This window comes from Oncorhynchus tshawytscha, linkage group LG29 (assembly GCF_018296145.1).
Source record: "Oncorhynchus tshawytscha isolate Ot180627B linkage group LG29, Otsh_v2.0, whole genome shotgun sequence".
Taxonomy (NCBI): domain Eukaryota; kingdom Metazoa; phylum Chordata; class Actinopteri; order Salmoniformes; family Salmonidae; genus Oncorhynchus; species Oncorhynchus tshawytscha.
In genome coordinates this window covers 5,617,144-5,633,910 of record NC_056457.1, presented here as the reverse complement: position 1 = coordinate 5,633,910, position 16,767 = coordinate 5,617,144, and the positions used below count along the sequence as shown (strand labels likewise).

Genomic DNA, 16,767 nt, shown 5'->3' with positions numbered 1-16,767 from the left:
TTCTAAATAAGCGTTCTAATCACACCGGATTTGATCGTACGCTACAGGGACCACTGTAGAAAAGGTTAAGATTATTATGAGAGATTGTTCCCAGTCAGGGGAGTCATGCACATCAGAAAACCGAGGGGGGCACAAAGTACGTGAGCATGGATAGGGGGGTGGTCCGGTTGACCCCGCCCACACAGACTATGCAACTCTGCCGAAAATTTGAGATTTTTCAAACACCTGAAACAGCTATTTCCTGCAATCTAGAGCCATAATTATTATGCTTCATTTTGTGTAAAAAATATGTCTATTTTCTGCATATCTAAGCATACCTCTGTATCCTCCTGTCTGGTGGTTCTTTTTTTTTATGTCTCTGCATCTCTGCTAAAATCTGGATTAATGATTGAAATTAATGTGAGTCTTATTCAGTACATGTAGTGATTGCTTGCCTTTCTGAAGTCTACCAACCTTTTCCAGCAGGCATGATGCCAGCTAAGATAGTTAGGCAAGCTGTAACGGCTCTCTTCTATCTCCTCCTCTGACGAAGAGGTAGAACAAGGATCGGACCAAAATGCAGCGTGGTTAGTTCGATACATGTTTAATGAATAAATAAACACGACAAATACAAAAACGTGAAAACCTATACAGTCTGTCTTGTGCTAACACACACAGAGACATGAACAATCACCCACAAAACACACAGTGAAACCCAGGCTACCTAAATATGGTTCCCAATCAGAGACAACGAGAATCACCTGACTCTGATTGAGAACCGCCTCAGGCAGCCATAGACTATGCTAGACACCCCTACTCAGCCACAATCCCAATGCCTACTAAAACCCCAATACGAAAACACAACACAAAATAAACCCATGTCACACCCTGGCCTGACCAAATAAATATATAAACACAAAATACTAAGACCAGGGCGTGACACAAGCTCAATCAACTTCTCCTAAACTCGGTCCTGGGGACCTCAAGGGTTGCACGATTCGGTTTTTACCCTAGCACTACATAACCGATTCAAATAATTAACTCATCATCAAGCTTCAATTATTTGAATCAGCTGTGTAGTGCTAGTGCAAAAACAAAAATGTGTACCCCTTAGGGTCCCCAGAACAGAATTTGAGAAACGTTGAGCTAGCTACTCTAACTTGATTTGATATTTTATTCGGATCCCCATTAGCTGGGGGATAGTTTCTTAAATGGTTCTTCCTCAGCTCTTATGAACCTTTGAGTTAAGTGTGGGGTTCTTGACGTGGCATCTACAGTTCTTCAGACATCTGAAAGGTTATTGAAATGCATGGGAGCCTGAAAATATGTCCCATTCATAGCACACAGCAAATTGGACAGTGTTAATTAACTAGTGTTGATTTTTCAGTGTTGATTTTTTTAAACAAAAAAACCCACTGTAAATAGTTAAATAGACACTCAGTGGTGTAAAATAACCCCAGAATTGGTGTTCATATCCAGAGTTATCATATTTACCAGCATGGTCTTTTGCATGTAGATTTTTTTTTAATTGTTTGATTCAATATCTATGTTTTTGCATGAACATTCATTGATTAATTCATCTTATTCTACTCCAATATAAATAACATTTAAAAAAATCTGAACTATTCCAATCTGTTACTTGACTTATTGTACCCGTTACTGAAATGTTTGTTTAGATGTAAAGTCCACATATTTGATTGTTTTTATTCAATTCATTCTGGTATGAGAATGGTAGCCCCTTTCTGCAAAAGCTGAGTATCTTGGCTATTGATCGGTGCCTTCAAATCTTTGGTATGACTTACTACTATATATGGGCATACACATTTATAATGGGAGGCCGAGCCGATGACCTTGTTTCAAGATGGCTGCTACCTACATTCCAGTTAGCGTTGTGAAGCTACCATTATTGATCACCAGACCAGAGAGTCAAAATGTATATTTTACACATTTTCACCAAACAGCGAACATCTTACAAGGTAAGCTTCAATTTGGTCTTTATTTGAGCTATAGCTACATGGAGGATATCAAATGAATCCTTAGGTTGGTAGGAACAAATCTAGCACAATGTCAATGATAACTGATGATGTATGACTTAATGGCAACATTGAATGTCCACCAAGTGACTATATCTTTGAGCATCAAAAATATAACGTTGCCTGCTTACACGCTGTAGGCATCCATATCCTCTGTATGTCCCAAAACCCAACCACAATGTTTGAGAGAGGTTGGTGTTGTAGAAATGTAGTTTTATAGTTAACAATAACTTTTAGGCACATCCAGTGTGCAAAAACTATGCAATTACCGCATTTGGACACTTTGGAGAGGTTGAAAGAACACTTGAATGTACCCTGGATACCCCATAATACCACCACTATGTTTGAGTGTTTTTATACTGAACAAATAGCATTTAGGGATTGCAAATATGATCTAATGATCTAATTTACAGACATCTGCCACTTTGGAGAGGTTTAGGGACACTTGGAAACGTCCCGTGACCACACCTGACACCACTTCCTAAACCATCTGCCCATTTCTAGTTTTTAGGTCTATCAATCCCAGTTTTTTTCTCTGATATTGTTCACATGTTGTGTTCCCAGCTCTAATTTGTTGTCAATGAAAGATGCCTTTCAAAATAAAAAATAAATACAAAAACGGTTATTTTGTGTGTGCTTGATCTTGTGTATTCTGAACTATGTAACTCCTATCTATCTTCTGATAATTTCCTCATAATCTACCAGATGTCTTCTTTCCAAATGTACCAAGTTGTTGCATGTCAGAATCATGTAATTACACATGAATAGCAGTTACTTTGGGGTATGGCTATTTAGGCGGAAATCTACATTGTGCCATTACATTTAAGAGGTTTTAATTAAGCTAGTTTCATGTCTTAGTCATTTTGAATGCAGGTGATGGGTGAATACAAATGTAAATGTTGGATTTACTCATCACTTTGCAAGCTAGAATTATGCATTGCAAGCTAGAATTATGCATTGCAAGTTAGCATTGTGCATTGCAAGCTAGCATTATGCATTGCAAGCTAGCATTATGCATTGCAAGCTAGCATTATGCATTGCATGCTAGAATTATGCATTGCAAGCTAGAATTATGCATTGCAAGCTTGCATTTCAGGCCACTGTATTAGGATAATACTAGGCCCTCAAAATAAATACGTACTGTATTGTCTAAAATAATTAAATTTTAATGACAACATATTTTCTTAGGATCTCATTTGGTAAAGGCCACAGGACTGAAAATGAATGAATGCATAAACCATGTCTCTGTCACTAGCAAACACAGTCATGGGTGGTACCGGTAACTCTAAAATTCACTTGAAAGTAGCGATGGGACGATCAAATCAAATCAAAATCAAATCAAATCAAATTTTATTTGTCACATACACACGATCGATACCGGAGCTCCGACGATCTGATGCAGTTTCCAAGCACTACTGAAAGATTAGATATCTTTCTTCCTCAAACAGTGATTGTAAATTAAACAGCTCTAGTAGTTGTTAATGGTATTTATTAAAATATGGACCCAAAGTGGTTTGCTAATATGTAAAAGTGAGTCGAAAAAGTTTCATTCAAACCCAAAGCAAACTTGAAACGTAGTTATCACATGATAAATGACGTACAAAGCTTTGGCTTCCAAAACGTCGACTTCTGCTGGACTCTACTTACAGACGGGCAAGAGTCTTCACTGACATTTTCAAACTCTCCTGTCCGAGTCTGTAATACCAACATATTTTAAGCAGACCACCATAGTGACTGTGCCCAAGAACACTAAGGTAACCTGCCTAAATGACTACCGACCCATAGCACACGTCTGTAGCCATGAAGTGCTTTGAAAGGCTGGTCACATCAACACCATTATCCCAGAAACCCTAGACCCACTTCAATTTGCATACCACCCCAACAGATCCACAGATGATGTAATCGCTATTGCTCTCTACACTGCCCTTTCAAACCTGGACAAAAGGAACACCTATGTGAGAATGCTATTCATTGATTACAGCTCAGCGATCAACCCCATAGTGCCCTCAAAGCTCATCAATAAGCAAAAGATCCTGGGAGTCAACACCTCCTCTCTGCAACAGGATCCTGGACTGAAGGACCACCCCCAGGTGGTAAGGGTAGGTAACAACACATCCACCATGCTGATCCTCAACACAGGGCCCCTCAGGGGTGCGGCCCCTCAGTCCCCTCCTGTACTTCCTGTGCACTCATGACTGCACAGCCAGGCACGACTCCAACACCATCGTTAATTTGCTGATGACACAACAGTGGTAGGCCTGATCACCAACAACAACGAGACAGCCTATAGGGAGGAGGTCAGAGAACTGGCAGTGTGGTGCCAGGACAACAACCTCTCCCTCAATGTGATCAAGTCAAAGGAGATGATTGTGGACAACAGGAAAAAGAGGACCAAGCACACAGCCATTCTCATCAACGGGGCTGCAGTGGAGCTGGTTGAGAGCTTCAAGTTCCTTGGTGTCCACATCACCAACATACTAACATGGTCCAAGCACACCAAGACAGTCGTCAAGAGGGCACGACATAACCTATTCCCCCTCAGGAGACTGAAAAGATTTGGCATGGGTCCTCAGATCCTCAAAAGGTTCTACAGCTGCACCATCAAGAGCATCCTGACTGGTTGCATAACTGCCTGGTATGGCAACTGCTCGGCCTCCGACTGCAAGGCACTACCGAGGGTAGTGCGAACGGCCCAGTACAAGCTTCCTGCCATACAGGACCTCTATACAAGGCGGTGTCAGAGGAAGGCCATAAAAATTGTCAAAGACTCCAGCCACCCTAGTCACAGACTGTTCTCTCTGCTAGCGCACAGCAAGCGGTACCGGAGCACCAATTCTAGGTCCAAGAGGCTTCTTAACAGCTTCTACCCCCAAGCCATAAGACTTCTGCACACCTAATCAAATGGCTATCCAGACTATTTGCATTGCCCCCCTTTTACACCGATGCTACTCTCTGTTGTTACCATCTACTGTATGCATAGTCACTTTAATAACTCTACCTTCATGTATATATTACCTCAATAAACCGGTGCCCCCGCACATTGACTCTGTACCGGTACCCCCCTGTATATAGAATGGCTACCCTATGGCATCGCTCTCAAGAACCTTATTTGGTTCCAACTTGCACCTTAATATTTAAGAGTGTATGAAAGCCTGTTGTAAAGGTTAGCTGTTCTTCTTCCGTATAAGGTACATCTAGTAAGATGTGCTGAGAGAGGACTGTCGGGAAAGGAAAGTCCAGATACAGTATCAGTGTCACAACAAGCAGGGATGCCATCAACAGCAAAGAGAAAGAGAGACACACATACAGTTCCCACAGAGTGAGCGAGAGTGAGAGAGATTTGAGAGATGCTATAAAATCCTACAGTTTTCAAGTGTTGTTCCATGTACGAGAGAGGGAGAGAGAGCGAGAGAGCTTTGCTTGGAAATAATATTCTGCTTTCTGACAACTGACAGTCATTCTAACCTTGACTCCTCCCCTTGCTGATTGGCATATCTTGGACCGGTGTTTTAGAACCATTTCTTCCCTCCAGTATTTGAAAGTTCAGTCGAGATAGGATGCTAAGCAGTTTAGCGTTGGGAAATAAATGAGAAATGTTTACATACTTCCTGCAGATTCGTGTGAATGTGCTACTAAAAAGTGTGTGTGTGAGTGTAGAGAGAGAGAGAGAGAAATAATAAAATAATGATTGCCTGCCTGAAAGGGCTGGGTTTAAGAGGAGAGTTTTGGCCAGCAGCAGGACAGAAGCACAGACCCTAGGCTAATGCACAAGGACAGCCTGTCACACTGTAAACATTCACTGAGCCGACGTGTTACTAGTCATATGCAATAACCTGCATAATTACTTCTGAAGACTATTAGGGTGTGGAAATCATATCACGCCCCTCTGCTGCCAACTTACAGTATATACACCTACAGTATATACACACACACACACACATTCACACACACACACTGACAGACAAAGAGTCTATCACACACACATCTTCCTTGGTCTTAGCGTTCTCTGTAGTTGACAGTTCTCTGCTGTGCTGACAGAACAATGGCAGGCTCTGCAGGAGTAAGCATGTGTCATTATCACCCTATTTAGCTAGATCCCTCTCTCCTCTCCTCTCCTCTCCCACAGTCCCTGCTCTAGCGAGTCAGACACAAACACACACAGCCCCATTCCTTGTCTATGTATCAAAGCTAGCCACTAATACTCTCGTCTTCTGCTTGGATCTGTGATCTCTTCTTATTGCCCCGTTCTTATCCAACAGTCAATAGGATCCATTCCTTTTCTCTAACACCAGTCAGACCCTCCTGTGCTGTACAGTATGTTGAGTCAGTCAGACAGACAGACATTGTTGTCGTCTGTTCTCTGGCCTCCACTTGGTCTTCTTCTCAACACTTATTAACTGACTGTCATGTTCTGTTCTGTTCTGCCCCCCAAACACTGTTTAACATCCTCAGGCCACTTAGTGCAGTCTGTTCCTTCGTCCCAAATGGCACCTTAGTGCACTACTGTTGACCAGATCCCAATGGGCCCTGGTCAAAAGTAGTGCATGATATTGGGAATAAGGTTCAATTTGGGACGTGCCCTGTCTGTAGTACTGGAGTTAAGCCCCTGGGCTGTTTACTGCCAGGAATCCTTATAACCAGACAGAGTGAAGCGGCTGGACGCGAGGTAGGATCTGAGTGTGTGTGAATGTGTGCTGCTGTGTGAGTGTCTTCATCTACAGTATCTGTCCACACCTTATAGCTCACAGCACAGATTAAACACATGCTATAATACTACTGAGGGAACACACATGATGCGTCATAGAAAAGTCTGCATTGCATCTCTTGATTGGATCAATACTGACTTTGTGAATCTATAATAATGGCCACCTGTCTATGGCCTGTTTTATCATAACATTGATTGCCATTGCCTCCTATGCACGCTGAAGAAGGGCTCATACCTTAAAAGTTTGTGCGTTAATACAAATACGCTCATTTCAGTTTATTCACTGGTGTGCTGTCCTATTTTTGTTGTTTGGACTATGCACAGCACGAGGATTCAGCACCCGATCTAAGTTTATATAAGGTGGAGTTGTTTGTCTTTTCATACCTTACAGCTCACAGCACTGTCCAAACACAACAATTTAGCTAAAACCTGCATTTTAGCCACCGTAAATTCCACTTACTCTAATTCCAACTCTTTCCAAGCCTATATCCCTAAGAAAAAAGAAAAAATAAGTAACTAGCTACTGTATGTGTGGGCTTTCACGGCCATGCCTCAACCAGAAGACTTCCCAGCCTCTGAAATGGTGCCATGGTCTACAGGGCTTTGTGGTAAATCACTATCTCTCTTCCCCAGTCAGAGCCCAGTCTGCTGAGCACTATGGACGGCTGGCTTTTTGCTGCCTCCTGGGTGACTAATATATCTTGTTAAATTGTGCTGAGAAGCGTGTTGGGAACCTTATACCTTTTGCTTCATGCTGTCTCTGTGTCTGTGTGTGTGTGTGTGTGTGTGTGTGTGTGTGTGTGTGTGTGTGTGTGTGTCAGGGTTTCAAATCCACCCAATTCAGAAAGTAAACGAAATTCCAATTCATTTTAAAAGCATTGGAAATAAGTGGAATAGGAATGTCAGTGTACTTCCTGAATCGACTGGAATTGAAATGGAATTGACCCCAACCCTGGTGTGTATGTAATTGTTGTTACCAGCCTATTTCCATCATTAGCTCAAGATGGAATAGACCCTGGGATTAAGTGGGGGATTTGATGGTAGCGGCACTGTGTGGTTACAGGTAACGAGGTCACAATTTATTGGCCGTTATAAACATGTTAACTCACAGTTGACATTTATAAGTGTTATTACATAACATTAATTACATAGTGGAACAAGAAAATGTGTAATAACGTTAGGAATGGAATAACCATCAGCAAGTGGATCTGTAATTACAGTCCTTGTTCCAATTGTGTAATAACTGATATCTCTAAATAACTGATATCTCTATTACCATGTAATTACATAGTAATACCTGTGTAACTACTATGTTGTTACTATGTTGTTACTAAAGTTGTTACTGAGATAATTAACAACTGAGAAGTCAGGTGTCGGCGATCTTCTCCTACAGTGTATTTAATGACACACAAAAAACGCAGAAAATGTCCCCTTTTAACCGATTTGAGCAGATTCTGTAATTACGGTAAAGGAGACATAGGACCTTCCAGGGGTAAAGAACACTGACCTCCACAAACACTGAGAATAACCAAAATACAGACGTCTCAGAAGTTTGGGATGTCGGGCACCACATCTTAAGTGTTATTTTGCTTGTGTTCAGTTTCAAAATGTTCTGACCATACTTTTCTGAATGAAGATACACCATTAGCACATAGAAACTCAAAGAAACTTCAAAATGCTTAGTTTTGATGATGACAAGTCAGCAGTCATAAACACCTGTCATAAACACCTGTCATATAGTTTCCATATCTCTTCTGTCCAGAAGGGGGCATATTTTTTTGTATGGGCAAAATACTAAAGGCAATTCTTCAAACATTCTAGTGAGTCCATCCTCCATTTGAGTTAAACCCAGGAATATCCAAATGAACAAATGTTCAATCTCCATACCCTTTGTTTCAATACAACCATAGCCATGACAATCACAACATGTATGGACCTTCACTAACGCACAGAAGAAATCAAGTTGCCCCAAGGTATTCTGTGACTGATACGCATGTACACACACACACACACACACACACACACACACACACACACACACACACACACACACAGACACATACACGCATGAGGACACACGCGCACGCGCACACAAACACAGAAAGAACGCAATTAGTTTTGTGTGTCACTGTGAAGTGGTACCGATAGTCAGTGGGCATGGGGATGTGATTTCATGAAGACCAGATGCTGCTACTTGGAGGACTGAGGACTTGAAATGGTTCAATATTATGATTCTGGAGCAGGACACATCAAAATGACGCTGTCCATCTGGAGCGGACATAATGTAATCAGCAGTGGGTCATTGGTCATCACAGACAGCGCGGCCAACGGGTTTATCCACATCCTGTGGTGTCATCATCATCACACTAACACTCAAGAGATGAGAGATAGTGAAGACAGAGAGAGGAGAGAGAGAGAGAGAGAGAGAGAGAGAGAAAGAGAGAGAGAGAGAGAGAGAGGAGCGAGAGAGAGAGAGAGAGAGAAAGAGGGAGAGAGAGAGAGAGTGCGAGAGAGCGAGAGAGCGAGAGAGAGAGAGAGCGAGAGAGAGAGCGAGAGAGTGCAGATTGAGAACACAGGTAATCAGCATCACCTCATAACAACATCCAGCTTTTGGATTTGCCCTGAACTGATGAAACAAATTACCTGTGGAATATACTAGATAGTTTTTTTTTTTTAAATGATTAATGAAATGTTGACTCCAAAGCATTAATTTCAAGGCCTAGAAGAATAATGGTTTTGATATGTTTATTCCCTTACCTGTCAAAACAAATTCCATGATATGTCTATTCCCTTACAACCCCCCCTCCCCCTCTCCACACACACACACACATCCATGCATGCGGGCACACACACAGAGGAATGTCTATTTTCAGAGGCTATAAATATTCAGTCCCTGACATGTTTACTGTATGTCTTTGATCAGACACAGATCTTATGCTACTCTCTCTCTTTCATCTTCCAACTTCAAACCAAAATGTATGTAAAAACTGAGCCATGAAATCTGTTCTGCTGCAAAAACCTTGGTCTCGTCACACTAGTAAGTTATTTTACAGTACCAAACTGCTGTCATCTGTCTCATGCAAACAAAATGGTGATAAGTAATTTTCAAATGCAGATGGGTGAATTATGAAAAACATATCAGCATTAGGCCTATAACACAATTCCTTGCAGGTGTCAATGTAAAACGTATTTTATTTCCAAAGCCAACATCTTAATGTAATGCATGAGCTACCCATTCCACAGGTCTCTGTCAACAGCGTACAATCTTTTTCATTTTTAAGCATGTACTGTAGTACATGATCGGCTCATTTGAATGTGTGAGAGAGGGTGATATTCTTGCAGCATGTTCCCCTGGTAGCCTACTTAGTCAACTCCCCCTAACAACTTCTTGGCCTCCTCCAGGCATATCACTGCAGGCTTTAGAGAGCTAGAACAATATAACCAACATGAAGCAATCTGGAGGCTAGAGGAAGGCCTGGATAACTTTTTCAAGCATTAAAACACAAAATATGAATGTTTAAATAATTAATTACTGTTACATATCAACTTTAATTTAACAGTGGTTCTTTTTTTTGTATTTTGTGGTCACAGTGAGGTATGCCTAAATGGGGCTTTTTTTTCTCCAAAAGTTTTGAGGAATAGGCAGATTCCCAGAATGCAGTGCGCATGACCAACAGCATGGTCATGTCTAGAAGGGATTCAGTTTATGCCAAATTGACATCAAATTTTAGCTAACCCTAAAAATGTTCCTAGGTTTAATCTAATTATCCTAACCTGCTATGTTAATTCTCCTAACCTGCTGTGTAAGTTCTCCGAACCAGCTACGAAAAGTCAATGTTGACATAACTGTAATCCATCTAGACAACACCCAGTAGCGCTCACCTGACGTTCCCACAACCTGAGAATGTAGTTTCTAATCTTATCCTTTAATTAAGAGCAATATTTGTCATAACTGAAGCATGAAACATGATGTAATTTATAAGCTGCACAAGCTAAGATGTACAGAGCAAAGGGCCTGTTAAAACTTCTTGAGTGTAGGGGGCAGGATTTTCGTTTTTGGCTAAAAAACGTACCCATTTGAAACTGCCTATTTCTCAGGCCCAGAAACGGGAATATGCATATAATTGTCAGATTAGGATAGAAAACACTCTAAAGTTTCCAAAACTGTCAAAATATTGTCTGTGAGTATAACAGAACTGATATTGCAGGCGAAAACCTGAGGAAAATCAAACCAGGAAGTGGCCTCTATTTTGAAAGCTCCATGTTCCATAGCCTGCCTTTGCCCCATTTAAAGGAATATCAATCAGATTCCTTTTCCTATGGCTTCCTCAAGGTGTCACCAGTCTTTAGACATAGTTTCAGGCTTTTATTTTGAAAAATGAGCGAGAAAGTTAACTTCACGTCAGTGGATAGCTGGGTGTTCGCAGAGTTTTGCTTGCGCAACAGAGTGGGGCAGCCATTGTCTCTCCCTCTCCTATTGAAAAAGTGACAGTCCCGGTTGATATATTATCGATTTATATATTTTAAACACAACCTGAGGATTGATTATAAAAAACGTTTGAGATGTTTCTGTGGACATTACGGATACTATTTGCAATTTTCGTCTGCGATGTCATGACTGCTCGAGCCTGTGGATTTCTGAACATAACGCGCCAAACAAATGGAGGTATTTTGGATATAAAAATTATCTTTATGGAACAAAAGGAACATTTATTGTGTAACTGGGAGTCTCGTGAGTGCAAACATCCGAAGATCATCAAAGGTAAGCGATTTAATCTATTGCTTTTCTGACTTTCGTGACCAATCTACTTGGCTGCTAGTGTTTGTAATATTTTGTCTACTGAGAGATGTTCTTACATAAACGCTTGTTATGCTTTCACCGAAAAGCTGTATTGAAATCTGACACGCCAGGTGGATTAACAACAAGCTAAGCTGTTTTTTGCAATATTGCACTTGTGATTTCATGAAAATTAAATATGTTTAGTATTTGAATTTGGCATGCTGCAATTCAGCGGGTGTTGATGAAAATGATCCCGCTAACGGGATGGATGCGTCAAGAGTCAAGTTTGTGATATAGGCTAAATGGCACCAAACAAAAGAAAACCACTAGGAAAGAATCAACTGCCATATTGTCCAAGAAAATTGCATAAGGTAGGCCAAACTAACCTAAAGAATACAGCTCAATCAAACTCATGCAAGCAATTAAAGTTGTTAAGGTTCCAGGCATAGGCAACATAAATGTAGGGCCCCTGACCGTATGGGGGCTGGGGGGGGGCTCATTCTGGGTCTCATAACGTTTTTTTGCTTCGTTTTTTTTCAAGGGTGTAGATCAACTTTAATATTGCAGATAGACTTTAGCTTCCATCAATGTAATTAACTGCATCACTTCCAAACCCCCATACATTTTTGGGGCATACAAACAGATATAAAGCAACGTTTTATCTTGTTATGTCAGTCACTGACAGTCACTCAATTAGTCATGCCAACTAACTATTGTTGGATTGGTAATTAGTCTAACCAGCTATCTAAACTTGTAGTAATCACGTCCAAATACCGACCGGGCATATAGGGTCTTGATCAGGGGCCCTGACTTCCAGGGGTCCCCATTGATTTTGTCATTCTCACTCAGATGTCATTACAACATTAGCTTTAAAGTTTATGAAATTAGCTTTAATACTGCAAACATCTTATTCCACCCTGTGACAAAATGGGTAGAAATGCAGGAAATTAGCTGTAAAACTGCAATTGTTTTCTCTCTGCCCATGGCAACACAAAAAAAATGCAGCGAGGTGGGGGCCCCCCCAACCAAATCTTGCTTAAGGCCCCAAAAAAGGCTGATGAGAATGCAAAGATGTTGAGGAATGGCATAGCCTACAGGCCTACCCGAATGTACCTAGTCCAAATTAATACTGTAAAAGCCTCAAACATTATGACTTAATGTAATATGACTGAAGGCGCACTTGAGGAGGCATACTTGGAAAAATCCAGGCATCTCCAGGAGCCTATTCAAATCATGGTCTGGCCCCTGCTCTTCAGGCTACACCAACCAACTGTACAAAGGGGAAGAATTTCATATTTTCATCAATGCATGTAGCTTATTCTGCTGTAGCCTTTAGGCTACCTGCATCGATATCCGTAGCATAACCAGTGGGTAAGAATTAAGAGGAATGAGAACATTTCATATAGCACCAACAAACAATGAATATTACATTTAAAAAAATATTCAGTTGTCATTATATTAAGGAGATATAAGGTGGACCTCCCTCTGTTTGATACTCTCCATGATGTGTTGCCTTGTGGTGCCATCACAGTGCTTACTGCAGCCTACTGTACATCTGATCTGAAGGAGTCAAATAAATAATATTATCCAACATACATTATCCAACATCGTGGCCTATAATAAACGAAAGCCTAAAGTTGACGCAGTGGTCCATTATGTCTACTGCCGCGTTTATGTGGTAGTCGGAATAGGAAACTCGGAAATATCCGACTTGCTAACTAGTTAGAGGCTGCACGTGCCGCGTTCAACCAGTTAGCAAGTCGAACATTTCCGAGTTTCGTAGTTCCGGGTGGTTACATGAATGCGGCATAATGCATTACACATCGAGTGATATTCCAAGCAACTTCCAGCGATGTAGGCTAAAGTTAACTCGCCTAGACTTACCCTTATTTATGAATCAACTATTGAACATCTAACATATAATGCTACCTGGAAATCAATTCATGCACAACGGTCAATAAATTACACCAATAGCCTAACCTCTAGGTCGCAATAGCACTTGACTCGGCAGTTTTCAAACAGTAGCCTTATATATCGGGACAACCTTTCATTTGGCCACAAAGCACAAACCTGAAAATATGTTCACATCGATATATATATATATATATATAAAGTTGATTTGATCGTTTCACTCACCTGCCACCGGAGTTCTTATTCAGTTAAAGAAATCCTACGATAGCGAAGGGGTAGTTGGTGAGATGAGAGCGAAGTGTATCCTTTCGTTCACTGCAGCAGTTCCAAAAGAGCTTCAAGGCTGTACCTCAACTGCGTTTAGCTTTTTCGCGTAGGCAGCATCACTTCTCTGTGTGTATGTAAGGGAGGCTGAAGGAAAGGGCACAGCCTCCGATTGGCTGTCATTCACAAGTCCCTGATACAGGGCAGGGGGAGAAATCGTCCGACAGAAATAATGAACAGCTTGCCGCGCTTGTGAAGGCATGTTTGAACGGACTGATGTAGGCTACTTCAACGGAGGGATGGAGAGAAATTATATATTATTGTCAGCTCAATTTGAAAACCTCAGCCGGAAAGTAAGACTACTAACATCTATAATAATATAGGCCTAATAAAGAAATGTCCAAATATATTGACATATCCCACTGGACAAAACCTGGTGAATCAACGTTGTTTCCATGGAATTTCAACCTCCAAAAATAGACGTGATGATGTTGAATCAATGTGGAAAACTATTTGGATTTGCAAAAAGTCGTCAATGTAAGGGCATTTCTCTTTTTGTCACCCAACTTTGAACCTTTTTTGTTCATGTTAGTTGACAACTCAAAACTAGATGAACTGACATCCGTGACCAGTAGGATAGGCCTATTTAGCATGTAAGAATAAAGTAGGCTACTGTTTGCATGCCTTTTTGCAACTATTCAAATGTTAACCTTCAAGTGTGGATAATATAGAAAACCTGAATTACATAGTGTGGCAATAATATTTTTTTTCCTCTAAATACAAATAAAAAAATACATAGTGGGCAAAATATGTAAATTATTTAGTTTGTGGTTCTAATTTTTATTTATTGAACTAAGGAGTTCTTTATAAATCGTGACAAACAGCAGGCCTACAAGAGTTGTTCCCTCCCCAGGGTGTTAGTTGCATGAGTTTAATTCCTGAACTCTCCCAAGCTTTCACTTTGGAGCTGTCCTCCCAACCAAGCATCAAACTCTAGCTATTCACTGAGCCAGAGTGATTTCTACATCTGGCATGTTCTATTAAAAGATCAGCCACTGATTGACAATGACTCACTGTGGGTCTTGACCAAATCATCCCTACTGAATGGGCCTGGATAGACTGAATATTGGTTTTGTGAATATTTATGAATTCTGTTTTGGTCTTGGTCTCAACTAACTCTCACAGTCTCTCGTCAGAATTAGAAGTTTATCCTTGTTTCAGAAAAGTCCAATTTTGAAATTCTTCTAAACAAAATGTGTGTTTCAGGTTAAGTTTAGGCATTAACTCAGAATGGTTAAGGTAAGGGTTAAGATTTTAGATAGGCTTAAAGGAAAAATACAAATAACTTTCCATCGCTATCGCTGGATTCCACATTCAAACTTTGGCAACATAAGTCCCAGTCCACAACGCCCTAGCAATACCGAAACCTACTTGAAGGTAATAGCACTCACTGTTGCCCCTAGTGGACGGTTTTAACACCATCTTCAAATAAAATCAAACTTTATTTGCCACAAGCGCCGACTACAACAAGTGTAGACTTTACTGTGAAATGCTTACTTACAAGCCCTTAACCAACAGAGCAGTTCAAGAAGAAGAAAGTATTTACCTAGTAGGCTAAAATAAAAAGTAATAATAAAAAGTTACACAATAAGAATAAGAATAACGAGGCTATGTACAGGTGGGGGCGAAGTGACTAGGCATAGGTAACAAACAAACAGCAGTGTAGCAGCAGTGTAAAAGAGGGGGGGTCAATGTAGTCTAATGGCTTGGGGGTAGAAGCTGTTGAGGAGACTTTTGGTCCCAGACTTGACGCTCCGGTACCGCTTGCCATGCAGTAGCAGAGATAATAGTCTATAACTTGGGTGACGGAGTCTCTGACAATCTTCTGGGTTTTCTTCGGACACCTCCTATTATATGGGTCCTGGATAGCAGGAAGCTTGGCCCCAGTGATGTACTGGCCGTTCGCACTACCCTCTGTAGTGCCTTACGGTCAGATGCCGAGCAGTTGCCATACAAGGCGGTGATTCTCTCGATGGTGCAGCTGTAGAACCTTTTGAGGATCTGGGGACCCATGCCAAAAATGTTCAGTCTCCTGAGGGGGAAAATGTTTTGTCGTGCCCTCTTCACGACTGTCTTAGTATGTTTGGACCATGCTAGTTCGTTGGTGATGTGGACACCAAGGAACTTGAAACTCTTGATCCGCTCCACTACAGCCCTGTCGATGTTAATGGGGGCCTGTTCAGCCGCCTTTTCCTGTAGGGGAAACATCAGCTCCACAGGCATGGAGGAATGTTGAATGCTGACTTGTTTTACGGATGCATGGCCTCTCTCTCTTACTCTCTCATATTCTCTCCTCTTTCTCATTGTCTCCCCCCTCTCCCTCTCTCTCTCCCTCTCTCCATTTGTCTCTCTCTTTCTCAATTTCAATTTCTATTCAAGGGGCTTTATTGGCATGGGAAACATATCTTTACATTGCCAAAGCAATTGAACTAGATATTAAACAAAAGTTAAATGAAACAGTAAAACATTAACAGTAAACATTACACTCAAAAAAGTTAGACAATTCAAATGTCATAGTATGTTTATATACAGTACAGTGCTGTAATGATGTGCAAATAGTTAAAGGGAAAATAAATAAACATACCTATAGGTTGTATTTACAATGGGTTTTTTTCTTCACTGGTTGTCCTTTTCTTGTGGCAACAGGTCTCACATCTTGCTGCTGTGATTGCACAATGTGCTATTTCACCCAATAAATATGGGAGTTTAACAAAATATTATATTTGTTGTCAATTTTTGTTGTGCGTCTGTGTAATCCGAGGGAAATATGTGTCTGCAATATTGTCATAGATTTGGCAGGAGGTTAGGAAGTGCAGCTCAGTTTTCACCTCATTTTGTGGGCAGTGTGCACATAGCCTGTCTTCTCTTGAGAGCCACGTCTGCATTCGGCGACCTTTCTCAATAGCAAGGCTATGCTCACTGAGTCTGGACATAGTGAAATCTTTCTTTTTATGTTTGGGTCAGTCACAGTGGTCAGATATTCTGCCACTGTGTACTCTCTGTTTAGGGCCATATAGAATTCTAGTTTGCTATGT

The 16,767-nt window shown here is 41.0% G+C and overlaps 1 protein-coding gene across 1 annotated transcript in view; it reads right to left on the bottom strand.

Moving 5' to 3' along the window:
• Positions 1-13,784, bottom strand: part of LOC112228029 (cadherin-6-like) — an 85,194-nt gene extending 71,410 nt beyond the window's left edge. The window contains exon 1 of the mRNA XM_024393149.2: positions 13,634-13,784. The gene's annotated coding sequence lies outside the window, so the exon portion shown is untranslated. The remainder of the gene's footprint in view (positions 1-13,633) is intronic.
• Between the last annotated feature and the right edge of the window lie 2,983 nt (positions 13,785-16,767).